Source organism: Equus asinus, chromosome 19 (assembly GCF_041296235.1).
Source record: "Equus asinus isolate D_3611 breed Donkey chromosome 19, EquAss-T2T_v2, whole genome shotgun sequence".
Lineage (NCBI taxonomy): Eukaryota > Metazoa > Chordata > Mammalia > Perissodactyla > Equidae > Equus > Equus asinus.
The window spans coordinates 10109847-10123099 of NC_091808.1; positions in this window are offsets into that span (position 1 = coordinate 10109847).

Genomic DNA, 13253 nt, shown 5'->3' on the forward strand with positions numbered 1-13253 from the left:
TTTGACCAGGAAACAATGTCAGATCTGTCTGGGTTAAGGAAGGGACAGGACCAACTTGAGAAGCAGGTGGAACTCCTGAAAGTCCTGCTGGACTGATTTGAAGGAAATGCTGGGGTATTTTTCACTACTGCAAGAGCACTGAGAACAGGGACCATTTCTATTGTCACAGAAGTAGTCCAGCTCCCAGATCTGGAAATCTGGAAAGCAGGAGAGGACACGATTGAGGAGGGACCAGAAGGTGGAGGACCCACCAAGGGGACAGGCTTCATCAGCTTCACCAGGAGCAGTTTCCTCTCAGATTCAGTAGTGGGGCTGAGTCTGCACCCTGGGAGAGTCCTGTGGGGAACAGAGGTTTGTCCCTGAGATGAAGCGGTAACATCTTGGACCTGAGAACTCAAGGGCAGGAGGAAGTGGCAGCAGCAGCAGCAACAGTGGCCACTGGGGCAAGAGGACCAGACCCTGGGCACCCTGTGTGGATGCAGAAACGAGAGGGAACTGGCAGCTGGGACCTAAGTGGGGACACCCAGGCCCCAGTTCAATGTCCCCTTCCAGGGGGTGGCACATCAATCAGTGGGACTCGCCTGGTCCCCCTGGCCCCTCTCTTCCCTAGGGAGACTCTCTGGTTGGGGGTCCAGCGGAAGGGGTGAGTCTGCTCCTTGGTGGGTCTCCCTGGGCTCGTCCTGCCTGGAAAAGCCAGGGCTCTGTCGGCTCCTCCAAGATCAAGTGCACAGGGACAGGGGCCTATGGGGCTGTGGTTGATTGGAGCAGCCTGAGGCCATGTGGATAACCCCAGTTCTGGGGTTCCGTTTTAGGGATCCCTTTTTTGTTACGCACTAAACCACAACCCCCAATCCCACTTTTATCAGGAAGAAAGCTGCTATTTTGATCCCCATCTATCTCACCTTTTACTTGTCTGTTGGTTTGGAGCTCCAGTGAGGGAAAGGGATGCACTTTGTGGGGCCCACTAGCACCCTAAATTGGGTCCAGCACACGTGTATATGTCTGTCCTTGAGTTCTCGTCCACCTGTGCCCCAGATGGGTAAACAGGCTCCGAGTCATACACCCTGAGGCATGCACGCAGTTGCATTGTTGTGATGCAATTGTCCCGCAGTTGGAGTCAATGGACATTTGATGGCAACATCTCAGCTTTTAGGGACAGGGGTGGTGTGGAGCCACCTTCTCCCCCTTAGTAGAACCTCAGTGGTTGGGCTAAGGGGTGGTAGAGCTGTGGACTCCCGAGGCTGCAAAGTTTCTAAGAAGCTTGGGGGATTGCTGGGGGTGGAAATGTGATTATTTCTATAGGGAAGGGGGTGAATGTTTGGAAAGGGGATGGGAAGAGGCATCTTGGCAGAGAAGGAAGAAGTTAAGAGGTGAGAGTTGTGAGGAGTGAGGAGAAGGAGAGCATTGAGGAACACAGGCAGTCCATCTGAACTACTGTCATTAGGTCCGGGGGCCATCCTTGAGAAACACCTTCGAGGAAGCCCATAGTCCTTGTACAGTCCAAGGAGGGTCCCGACCCGCAGTCTGCACCCCATCACCCACAGCCCTCAGTTAGAGCCCCGGGCTGGACCTCAGGGGAAGTTGGTGACCCGGCATCCCCAACTCAACAGGACTGATTACCCCTGTACCCTGCTGGACAGTATCACATGCCCTGCGACCACTGAAACCACCTCATGCCTTTCTCCCATGACCACCCAGCCCCAGATACACCGTGTGGACACAAAGCAAGGAAGGAGCCTGGTACCGCCGTCACATTTCTCCTTTTAGTACCGAGCGTCTTCATCACCGTGGGCTGAGTACCGCTGTCCTCCCCGGCTCGGCTCCAGCCACGTCTGCACTCCCCTCTAGTGGTTGTGCTTGGTATAACAGTCTCCTTAGAACTGGGTTTTGTTACCTGTGCGGAGAAACTAAAACCGAAAGTCCCTCTCGTCTCAAGATTGTAACAAACTCCTCAAAATTAGTAGTAGAAGCACCATTATTTCCTTCTAAATTAAGGTGAACCGACTTAAGGATTGAGTTTTGATGTTTCGCAATACATCAGCACACAACGAGTTTATGGCCTGGACAAGGGAGTCACAGTTTAAATTGCGGGGGAGGCCCTGTGGCGCTGGCCTTGCATCCCCTCACAGCCCTAGGTCTTCCCAGTGAGCTTCATTCTGTCCCGGACCCCCGAGGTGACCCTGCCCCCTCCACCTTTCTGGAGGCAGAATGGCTCAAGGCTGCCCCTCCTCACCGTGAAGCCTGAGTTCCCAGGGCCTGCAACAGCTGCAGCATTGTCCTGAGGTCCCTCCCGGGATGTTGATTTTCCTTGTTGGTGAGTAATTATTAAGCAAGCTACAAGAATGCATGGCACAGAATGATTTTTTTTTTTTTTTCCGGAGGAAGATTCGCCCTGAGCTAACATCTGTGCTAATCTTCCTCTATTTTTTTCGTATGTGGGACACCTTCACAGCGTGGTTGGTGAGTGGAGTATGTCCGTGCCTGGGATTCGAACCCGCGAACCTGGGCCACCAAAGTGGAACACGGGGAACTTTTAACCACTTTGCCAGGGGGCCAGGCCCCAGAGTGAATTTTTAAGAGAAGACGTGACTTCGAAGAGGTTGTGGGTTTCACGCAGAGATCTTCAGGCAATGCCCCCCACTGCCCCTGGGGGGTTGTCTTCACCTTCCTCCACCATTAGGGTTCTCAGCGGAATGTAGGAAAAAGTGGTTTCAAGTCAGATGAGAAATTTCAGACCAGAGGATGTGAGAAGCGCCAACCGAAGGTCTGACAGGCATCCGATTAACCACACTGTTCTGTAGACACCCTGTGTCCGGGCTGAGTGTCGATGTACCAAACGGGCAGCTAATTGCTGACTCTTCTAGAATCAGAGCAGGATGAGCTCCTCTTAGCAGGTGGCTAGGCTCAAACTTCACATCCTGTGTCCTCTGCAGTGGGGCAGCTCAGCCCTTGGTTCAGACTGATTTCAGTTTGCCCCTGGCATCACCGAGATCACTGAGCAATCAGCATTGAATTTGGTTTTTGTTTGAAGGACTTGTCTACACATCCATCTCTTTCCAAAGGATTAGGGCCACAGCTTTCCCTCTGCCTCCTTCCTGCTCTAACTTCCTTATACATGTAACTGGAGAAGAAAGCACACCCAACTGTGTGTGTGTGAGTGAGAGCTCGGCCTAATAGGAAACAAAACCAGACAGTTTCGGTTCCTGGACTCTGATCTGGGGCCTTATGAAGCATTCCAGGGTCATCTCCCCACCCAGTTTACACAGAGAATGCTAGGGAGGTCCAGTCCCCTCCTCCCAGGCAGAAGGCGCTTCTCTCCAGCACAGCAGAGCAGGGCGTGTGCTGACGTCCAGAGGAGCCGCACTGGGAGATTCAGGCTGAGGGGTTGTTACCAAGAGCCCCAGGACATCAGGGGCACCAGGCCCTCCTGCTGCTCCCAGACACAGGCACACTCTCTTAGCTAAGACCACAGCCCAGCAGCCCAGCATCGCAAGAAACAGCCCACATCTGAGTCCTGGTAAACAGGGCTGACAAGGGTGATAGGCTTAGTGACCTTCCTTGCCCTTGGCTGTCCAGTGGGATGGGGTGGATGCCCTCCCTTCTAGAATGATGACCAACTCAGCCTTTATCTCCACAGCACAGAGCAGTGGGAACACAGTCAACCTGTTCCATGAAGGAACCCCCAGGCTCCGAGGTCCCTATGGCTGGGCTTGGACTCTGGGCCCCATTCCTCCTGTTAGACAGCAGGTCCCACCTCTGGAAGACCCCTGGGTGGGTTCCATACATCAGCATGTTTCCTTGGGCATCCAGCCTCCTCCTCCCTTTCCTAACAGACCCCAGATCTCTTTGGCTGGATGACTTCTCCCCTTTGTGTGCAGGAGTAGAGAGACTGCTGATCAAGACGCTGGCCCTTGAACAAGCCAGGCCAGCCGGACTCTCTTTGGGGAGTTGGACTCTGGAGTGACGTTTGTTAAGGAGTTAAAAAAACCCATTGCATAACATTCATTCTGTGGCAGCTCCTTAATGAGATGACTCAGTTGTTCCTGATGTGAATTCCTGCAGCTGCTCTGGTTCCCTCTCTGGTTCTGGGGCTGTTTGCGGTCTCAGTGGCCACCCTTTTATCCTTTCTGTGAGTCACTGTGCATCTCATCCATGAAGTCTCTTTTCAGCTAATCTAGATAAAGTTGGTTTTGCTGGCAAAGAGCCCTAATTGATACGAGGACGTTTGTGTGTAAGTTTTCTTAGCTTATTTCCTTATTGCTTTCAGGCTCAGGCACTTCCTAAGTGCATAACAAATATTAACTCATTAATCCTAACAATGATCCAGTGAACTAGGTACTTCTAGCATCTCCATTTTATAGATGAAACCACTGCATGGGGAGGGTAGGTAATTTCCCTAAGGACACACAGCCAGTACATGAGGAGCTGGGTTTCCCCCTCACAGACTAACTGCAGGGCCTGTGCTCTGTCCTCCAGGCTCTGCTGTCTCTCAGAACAAATTAGCATTGTTCACAACACCAAAGTAATCAATAGGAGCCAACTGCAATGGAGGCCTGATGAAAAATAAAAACTAGGATAGGAAGGATGTAGAACTTTATTTACTGACATGTGACAATGTCCATTACATACTATGTGGAAAACTCGTTTTTCCAGGTGTGTTGAGATATAATTGACATACAACACTGTGTAAGTTGAAGGTGTACAATGTGATGATCTGATATATGTATATATTGTGAAATGGTTACCACAACAAGGTTAGTTAACACATCCATGACCTCTCATAGTAGCAATTCTTTGTGTGTGTGAGAACTTTTAAGATCTACTCTCTTAGCGTCTTTTAAATATACAATACAATATTAACTGTAGTTACCATGCTGTACATTAGATTCTCAGAACTTATTCATCTTATGGCTAGAAATTTGTGCCCTTTGACCAGCGTCACCAGTTCTCCAGCCCCCACCCAGAACACCTGGCAACCACCAATCTATTCACTGTTTCTATGAGTTAGGGTTTTTAGATTCCACGTATAAGTGAGATCATGCAGCATTTATTTTTCTTGTCTGACTTATTTCACTTAGCATAATACCCTCAAGGTCCACCCACACTGGTGCAAATGGCAGAATTTCCTTCTTTTTTGTGTCTGAACGACATTTCATTATTCATTATTACCGCGTCTTCTTTATCCGTTGATACATTGATAGACACTTAGGTTGTTGCCATGTCTTGGCTGTTGTAAATAATGCTGCAGTGAACACGGAAGGGCGCAGGGTGCCGAAATCCCTTCAGGTAGTGATTTCCTTTCTCTATACCCAGAAGTGGAATTCTTGGATCGTATGGTAGTTCTATTTCTAATATTTTATGAAACATCCATACTGTTTTCCCTAGTGGCTGCACCAGTTTGCATTCCCACCAGCAGTGGACAAAGCTTCCCTTCTCTCCACATTCTCCCCCATACTTGTTATCTCTTGTCTTTTTGATGATAGCCATTCTAACACGTGTGAGGTGATATTTCATTGTGGTTTGGATTTACATTTCCCTGATGATTGGTGATATCGAGCACCTTTTCATGTACTGGTTGGCTGTTGAATATCTTCTTCGGAAAAATTTCTATTTAGGTCTTTTGACCATTTTTATTTTATTTATTTATTTTTTGAGGAAGATTAGCTCTGAGCTAACATCTGCCACCAATCCTCCTCTTTTCGCTGAGGAAGACTGGCCCTGAGCTAACATCCGTGCCCATCTTCCTCTACTTTATATGTGGGATGCCTGCCACAGCATGGCTTGATAAGCAGTGCCATGTCCGCACCTGGGATCTGAACCAGTGAACCCTGGGCTGCCGAACCAGAACGTGCGAACTTAACCACTGCGCCACTGGGCCGGCCCCATCTTTTGCCTGTTTTTAAATTGGATTATTCGGTATTTTGCTATTGAGATATATGGGCTCCTCATATACTTTGGATATTAACCCCTTGTTTGATATGTGATTTGCAAATATTTTCTCCCATTCCATAGGTCGCCTTTTCGCTTTGTTGATCATTTCTTTTGTTGCGCAGAAGTTTTTTAGGTTGATGTAGTCCCACTTGTTTATTTTCGCTTTTCTTACTTGTGCTTTTGGTGCCACACACATGAAATCATTGCCAAGACCAATTGCCAAGGACAGTTTCCCCTGCATTTTCTACTAGGAGTTTTGTGGTTTCAGGTCTTACATTTAAGTCTTTAATCCATTTCGAGTTAATTTTTTTAGTAGTGTAAGATATGGTCCAGTTTCATTCTTTTGCATGTGAATATCCAGTTTTCCCAATACCATTTGTTGAAGAGACTATTCTTTCCCAGTTGAGTATTCTTGGCTCCATTGTCAAATACTAGTTAACCACATATGCACGGATTTATTTCTGGGCTCTTGACCTGTTCCATTGGTCTATGTGTCTGTTTTTTTATCTCGGTACCATACTGTTTGCTTACTATAGCTTTGTGATATAGTTTGAATCAGAAAATGTGATGCCTTCAGCTTTGTTCTTCTTTCTCAGGATTCCTTTGGCTACTTAGGGTCTTTTGTGGTTCCATAGGCATTTTAGAATTTAGTTTTCTATTTCTGAAAAAATTTCCATTGCAATCATGATGAGGATTGCATTGAATCTATAGATGGCTTTGGGTAATATGTTGTGTTTCCATTTTTGTCTGTCTGAACATATTTTTTATTTCCCTTTTCATTTCTTCTTTGACTCATTGGTTATTCAAGGGTGTGTTGTTTAATTTCCACGTATTTGTGAATTTTCCAGCTTTCCTCTTGTTACTGATTTCTAGTTTCATAACATTGTGGGTGGAAAAGGCACAATATACTTTCTATCTTCTTGACTTTGTCGGGACTTGTTTTGTTAACTAACATATGATCTATCCCAGAAAATACTGAGTGTGCTTGAGAAGAATGTGTGTTCTCCTGCTCTTGGATGCACTCGTCTGTGTATATCTGTTACATCCATTGTTCAAATCTACTGCTTCTGTATTCATTTTGTCTGGATGATCTATCCATTGTTGAAAGCATGGTATTAAAGTCCCCAACTATCATTGTATTGTTACTTTTTTGTTCTTTTGGTTCTATTAGTATTTGCTTTGTATATTTCGGTGCTCTGGTTTTGGTTGCATAAATATTTATCATCATTATATCCTCTTGACGCATTGACCCCTTTATCATTATATAATGACCTTCTTTGTCTCATTTGACCATTTTTAGTTTAAAGTCTATTTTTATGACATAGGTATAACTTCCCCTGCTTTCCTTTGGTTACCATTTGCTTGAAATATGTTTTTCCAACACTTCACTGTCAGTCTATGTGTGTCCTTAAAGCTAAAGTCAGTCTCCTACAGGCAGCATATACTTGGATCTTGTTGTGGTTTTTTTTCCCCAAAGACTTTAAAAAAAAACTATTTTGTTGAGGTCATAATAGCTTATACTATTGTGAAATTTCAGTTGTACTTTATTGTTTGTCAGTTACCATACATATGTGCCCCTTTACATCTTATGCCCAACCCCCAGCCCCTTTTCCCTCTGGCAACCACTAATCTCTTCTCTTTGTCCTTGTGTTTGTTTATCATCCTCATATGAGTGAAATCACATGGTGTTTGTCTTTGTCTGGCTTATTTCGCTTAATGTAATACCTTCAAGGTCCATCCATGTTGTCACAAATGTGACAATTTTACCTTTTTTATGGCTTAGTAGTATTCCATTGCATATATATACCACATCTTCTTTATCCATTCATCTTTTGGGTACTTGGGTTGTTTCCACGTTTTGGCTATTGTGAATAATGCTGCAATGAACATAGGAGTACATAAGTCTTTTTTGAATTGTTGATTTCAAGTTCCTTGGATAAATAACCAGGAGTGGGATAGGTCATATGGTATTTCTGTTTTTAATTTTTTGAGATATTCCCATACTGTTTTCCATAGTGGCTGCAGCAGTTTGCATTCCCACCAGCAGTGTATGAGTGTCCTCTTTTTGCCACATACTCTCCAACATTTGTTATTTTTTGTCTTGGTAATTATAGCCATTCTAACAGGTATAAGGTAATATCTCATTGTAGTTTTGATTTGCATTTCCCTAATGATTAGTGATGTTGAGCATCTTTTCATGTGCCTATTGGCCATCTGTATATCTTCTTTGGAAAAATGTCTGTTCATATCCTCTGCCCATTTTTTGATTAGTTTTTTTGTTTTTGTTGTTGAGTTGTATGAGTTCTTTATATATTTTGGAGATTAACCCCTTGTCAGATAAATGATTTGCAAATATTTTCTCCCAGTTGGTGGATTCTCTTTTCATTTTGTGTCTTCATCCCTTTGCCTTGCAGGAGCTCTTTGGTCTGATGTAGTCCCATTTGTTTATTTTTTCTTTTGTTTCCCTTGCCTGAGTAGACATGGTATTTGAAAAGATGCTTCTAAGACCCAAGTCACAGAACATACTGCCTGTATTTTCTTCAGGAGTTTTATGTTTTCACATCTTACCTCCAAGTCTTTAATCCATTTTGAGTTAATTTTTGTGTATGGTGAAAGATAATGGTCTACTTTCATTCTTTTGCATGTGGCCGTCCGGTTTTCCCAACACCATTTATAGAAGAGATGTTCCTTTTTCTATTGTATGTTCTTGGCTCCTTTGTCAAAGATTAGCTGTCCATAGGTGTGTGGTTTTATTTTTGGGCTTTCAATTCTGTTCCATTGATCTGTGTGTCTGTTTTTGTACCAGTACAAAAACTATAGCTTTGAGGTATATTTTGAGGTCAGGGATTGTGATACCTCCAGCTTTATTCTTTTTTCTCAGGATTGCTTTAGCTATTCAGGATCTTTTTTTGCCCATATGAATTTTAGGATTTTTTTGTTCTATTTCCATGAAGAATGTCATTGGGATTCTGATTGGGAGTGCACTGAATCTGCAGATTGCTTGAGGTATTATGGACATTTTAAATATGTTTAGTCTTCCAATCCATGAGCATGGAATAGCATTCCATTTCTTTACGTCATCATTGATTTCTTTCAATAATGTTCTATAGTTTTTATTGTATGGGTCTTTCACCTCCTTGGTTAAATTTATTCCTATATATTTTATTATTTTTGTTGTGAGTGTAAATGGGATGTATTCTCGAATTCTCTCTCTGTTAGTTGATTATTAGAGTATAGAAATGCAACTGAGTTTTGTAAGTTGATTTTGTGCCCTGCAACTTTGCTGTAGTGTTGATTATTTATAATATTTTTCTGATGGATTCTTTAGGGTTTTCGATATCTAGAATCACGTCGTGTGCAAACAGTGAGACTTTCACTTCTTCCTTGCCAATTTGGATGCCTTTCATTTATTTCTTTTCTTGCCTAATTGCTCTAGTCAAAACTTCCAGTACTATGTTGAATAACAGTGGCAAGAGTGGGCACCCTTGTCTCGTTCCTGTTCTCAGAGGGATGGCTTTCAGTTTTTCACAGTTGAGCATGATGTTGGCTGTGGGTTTGTCAAATATGGTCTTTATTATATTGAGGTACTTTCCTTCTATACTCATTTTATTGAGAGTTTTTATGATAAATGGATGTTGGATCTTGTCAAATGCTTTCTTTGCATCTATTGAGATGATCATGTGGTTTTTATTCCTCATTTTGTTAAGGTGGTGTATCACATTATTTGATTTGTGGATGTTGAGCCATTCCTGTGTGCCTAGTGTAAATCCTACTTGATCATAGTGTATGATCCTTTTAATGTATTGCTGTTCAGTTTGCCAATATTTTGTTGAGGATTTTTGCGTCTATGTTCATCAACTTTTATTCTCCTTCTCATGCTGTCCTTGACTGGCTTTGGGATCAGCATGATGTTGGCCACATAGAATGAGTTAGAAAGTGTTCCATCTTCTTTGATTTTTTGAAATAGTTTGAGAAGGGTAGGTATTAAAACTTCTTTCAATGTTTGATAGAATTCTCCAGAGAAGCTATATGGTCCTGGACTTTTAGTTTTTTGGAGGTTTTGGTTACTGTTTCAATCTCTTTACTTGTGAATGGTCTATTCAGATTCTCTATTCCTTCTTGGTTCAGTTTTGGGAGGTTGTATGAGTCTAAGAATTTATCCATTTCTTCTAGATTGTCCAGTTTTTTGGCATATAGTTTTTCATAGTATTTCCATGGTATCCATCATAATTTATCCTCTTTCCTTTCTAATTTTATTTATTTGAGCCTTCTTTCTTTTTTTCCTAGTGAATCTGGCTAAGGGTTTGTCAGTTTTATTTACCTTCTCAAAGAACCAGCTCTTAAGTTTCATTGATCCTTTCTACTGATTTTTTTTTTTTTTTGGTTTCTATTTCATTTATTTCTGCTGTAATTTTTATTATTTCCCTCCTTCTGCTGACTTTGGGCTTTGTTTGGTCTTCTTTTTCTAGTTCTATTAGGTGTATTTTAAGATTACGTAATTGAGATTTTTCTTGTTTGTTAAGGTGGACCTATATTGCTATGAAGTTCCCTCTTAGGACCACTTTTGCTGCATCCTATAAGAGTTGGTATGGTGTATTTTCACTTTCATTTGTCTCCAGATATTTTTTGATTTCTCCTTTAATTTCTTCATTGATCCTTTTGTTGTTTAGTAGCATGTTGTTTAGACTCCACACATTTGTCACTTTCCCAGATTTTCTCTTGTAGTTGATTTCTAGTTTCATAGCATTACAGTTGGAAAATATGCCTTATATAATTTCAATCTTCTTAAATTTATTGAAGCTTGCCTCGTTTTGCAGCATGTCGTCTAGCTTTGAGAATGATCCATGTGCACTTGAGAAGAATGTGTGTTCTGCTGATTTTGGATGGAGTGTTCTATATATATCCATTAAGTCCATCAGGTCCGGTTTTTCATTTAATTCCACTATTTCCCTGTTGACTTTCTGTCTGGATGATTTATCCATTGATGTAAGTGGGGTGTTGAGATCCTCTGCTATTATTGTGCTGCTGTTAATTCCTCCTTTTAGGCCAGTTAATAGTTACTTTATGTACTTTGGTACTCCCGTGTTAGGAACATATATTTATAAGTGTTATGTCCTCTTGGTGGAGTGTCCCTTTTGCCATTATATACTGCCCCTCTTTGTTTCTCATTGCCTTTTTTATCTCAAAGTCTACTGTGTCTAATATAAGTGTGGCAACACCAGCTTTTTTGTGTGTGCCCTTAACTTGGAGTATTTTTTTTGTCTCTTCACTCTGAGCTAGTGTTTGTCTTTGGAGGGGAGATATGTTTCCTGGAGGCAGCATATTGTTGAGTCTTGTTTTTTAATCCATCCAGCCACTCTATGTCTTTTGAGAGGAGAATCCAACTTATGTGCATTTAGAGTGATTATTGATATATGGGGGCTTGATATTGACATTTTATCTCGTTTCCTAGTTCTGTAGTTCCCTTGTTTCTCGTCCCATGTATTTCTGACTGTCAATTCAGTTTGGTGATTCTCTTAGATGGTTTTCTAAGGTTTCTCTTCATTTATCATTTGTGTCTCTGTTCTGATTTTTTTTTTTAGTGGTTACCATGAGGTTTATATAAAAGATCTCGTAGATGAGATAGTCCATTTTCTGATAGCCTCTTATTTCCTTAGTCTATGCAGTTTCCATTCCTTTCCTCTTCCCTCTCTAAGTTATTGTCACAACTTATTCCATTTTGTGTTGTGAGTTTGTGATTAAAATGAAGTGATTACAGTTATTTTTTAAATTTTTTTAATCTGAGTTCATAATAGTTTACATCATTGACAGATTTCAGATGTACATTATTTCTTGTCTGTCACCACATAACTTGCTTAGCATAATTCCCTCTAGGTCCATCCATGTTGTTGAAAATGGGATAATTTTTTATTTTTTACTGCCGAGTAGTATTCCATTGTATGTATATACCACATCTTCTTTATCCAATCATCGGTTGATGGGCACTTGGATTGTTTCCATGTCTTGGCTATTGTGAACAATACTGAAATAAACATAGGGGTACATGTGTTACTTTGGATTGTTGATTTCAAGTTGTTTGGGTAGATACCCAGTAGTGGGAAAGTTGGGTCATATGATATTTCTATTTTTAGTTTTTTGAGGAATCTCCATACTGTTTTGCATAGTGGCTGCACCAGTTTGCATTCCCACCAGCAGTGTATGAGGGTTCCCTTTTCTCCAAACCCTCTCCAACATTTGTTATTTTTAGTCTTAGTGATTATAGCCAGTTTAATAGGCATAAGGTGGTATCTTAGTGTAGTTTTGATTTGCATTTCCCTGATGATTAGTGATGTTGAACATCTTTTCATGTGTTTATTGGCCATCTGTATATCTTCTTTGGAAAAATGTCTGTTCATACCCTCTGCCCTTTTCTTGATCAGGCTGTTTATTTTTTTGTTGTTCAGTTGTGTGAGTTCCTTATATATTATAGAGATTAACCCCTTATTGGATATATGATTTGCAAATATTTTCTCCCAATTGGTGGTTTTTCTTTTGGCTTTGATCCTAGTTTCTTTTGCCTTGCAGAAGCTATTTAGTCTAATGAACTCCCACTTGTTTATTTTTTCTTTTTTTCCCCTTGTCTGAGAAGACATGCTATTTGAAAAGATCCTTTTAAGTTTGATGTCAAAGAGTGTACTACCTGTATTATCCTCCAGGAGTTTTATGGTTTCAGGACTTATCTTCAAGTCTTTGATCCATTTTGAGTTTATTTTTGTGTATGGCGTGAGATAATGGTCTACTTTCATTCTTTTGCATGTGGCTGTCCAGTTTTCCTAACACCATTTATTGAAGAGACTGTCTCTTTTCTCCGTTGTATGTTCTTGGCACCTTTGTTGAAGATTAGCTGTCCGTATACGTGCGGTTTTATTTCTGGGCTTTCAGTTCTGTTCCATTGATCTCTGTGCCTATTTTTGTACCAGTACCATGATGTTTTGATCACTATGGCTTTGTAGTACATTTTGAAGTCAGGGATTGTGATGCCTCCAGCTTTGTTCTTTTTTCTCAGTATTGCTTTAGCAATTCGGGGTATTTGGTGCCCCATATGAATTTTAGGATTTTTCATTCTATTTCTGTGAAGAATGTCATGGGGATTCTAATTGGGATTGCATTGAATCTGTAGATTGCTTTGGGTAGTATGGACATTTTAACTATGTTTATTCTTCCAATCCACATGCATGGAATCTCGTTCCATCTCTTTATGTCATTGTCTATTTCTTTGAATAATGTCCTATAGTTTTCATTGTATAAGTCCTTCACCTCCTTAGTTAAATTTATTCCTAGGT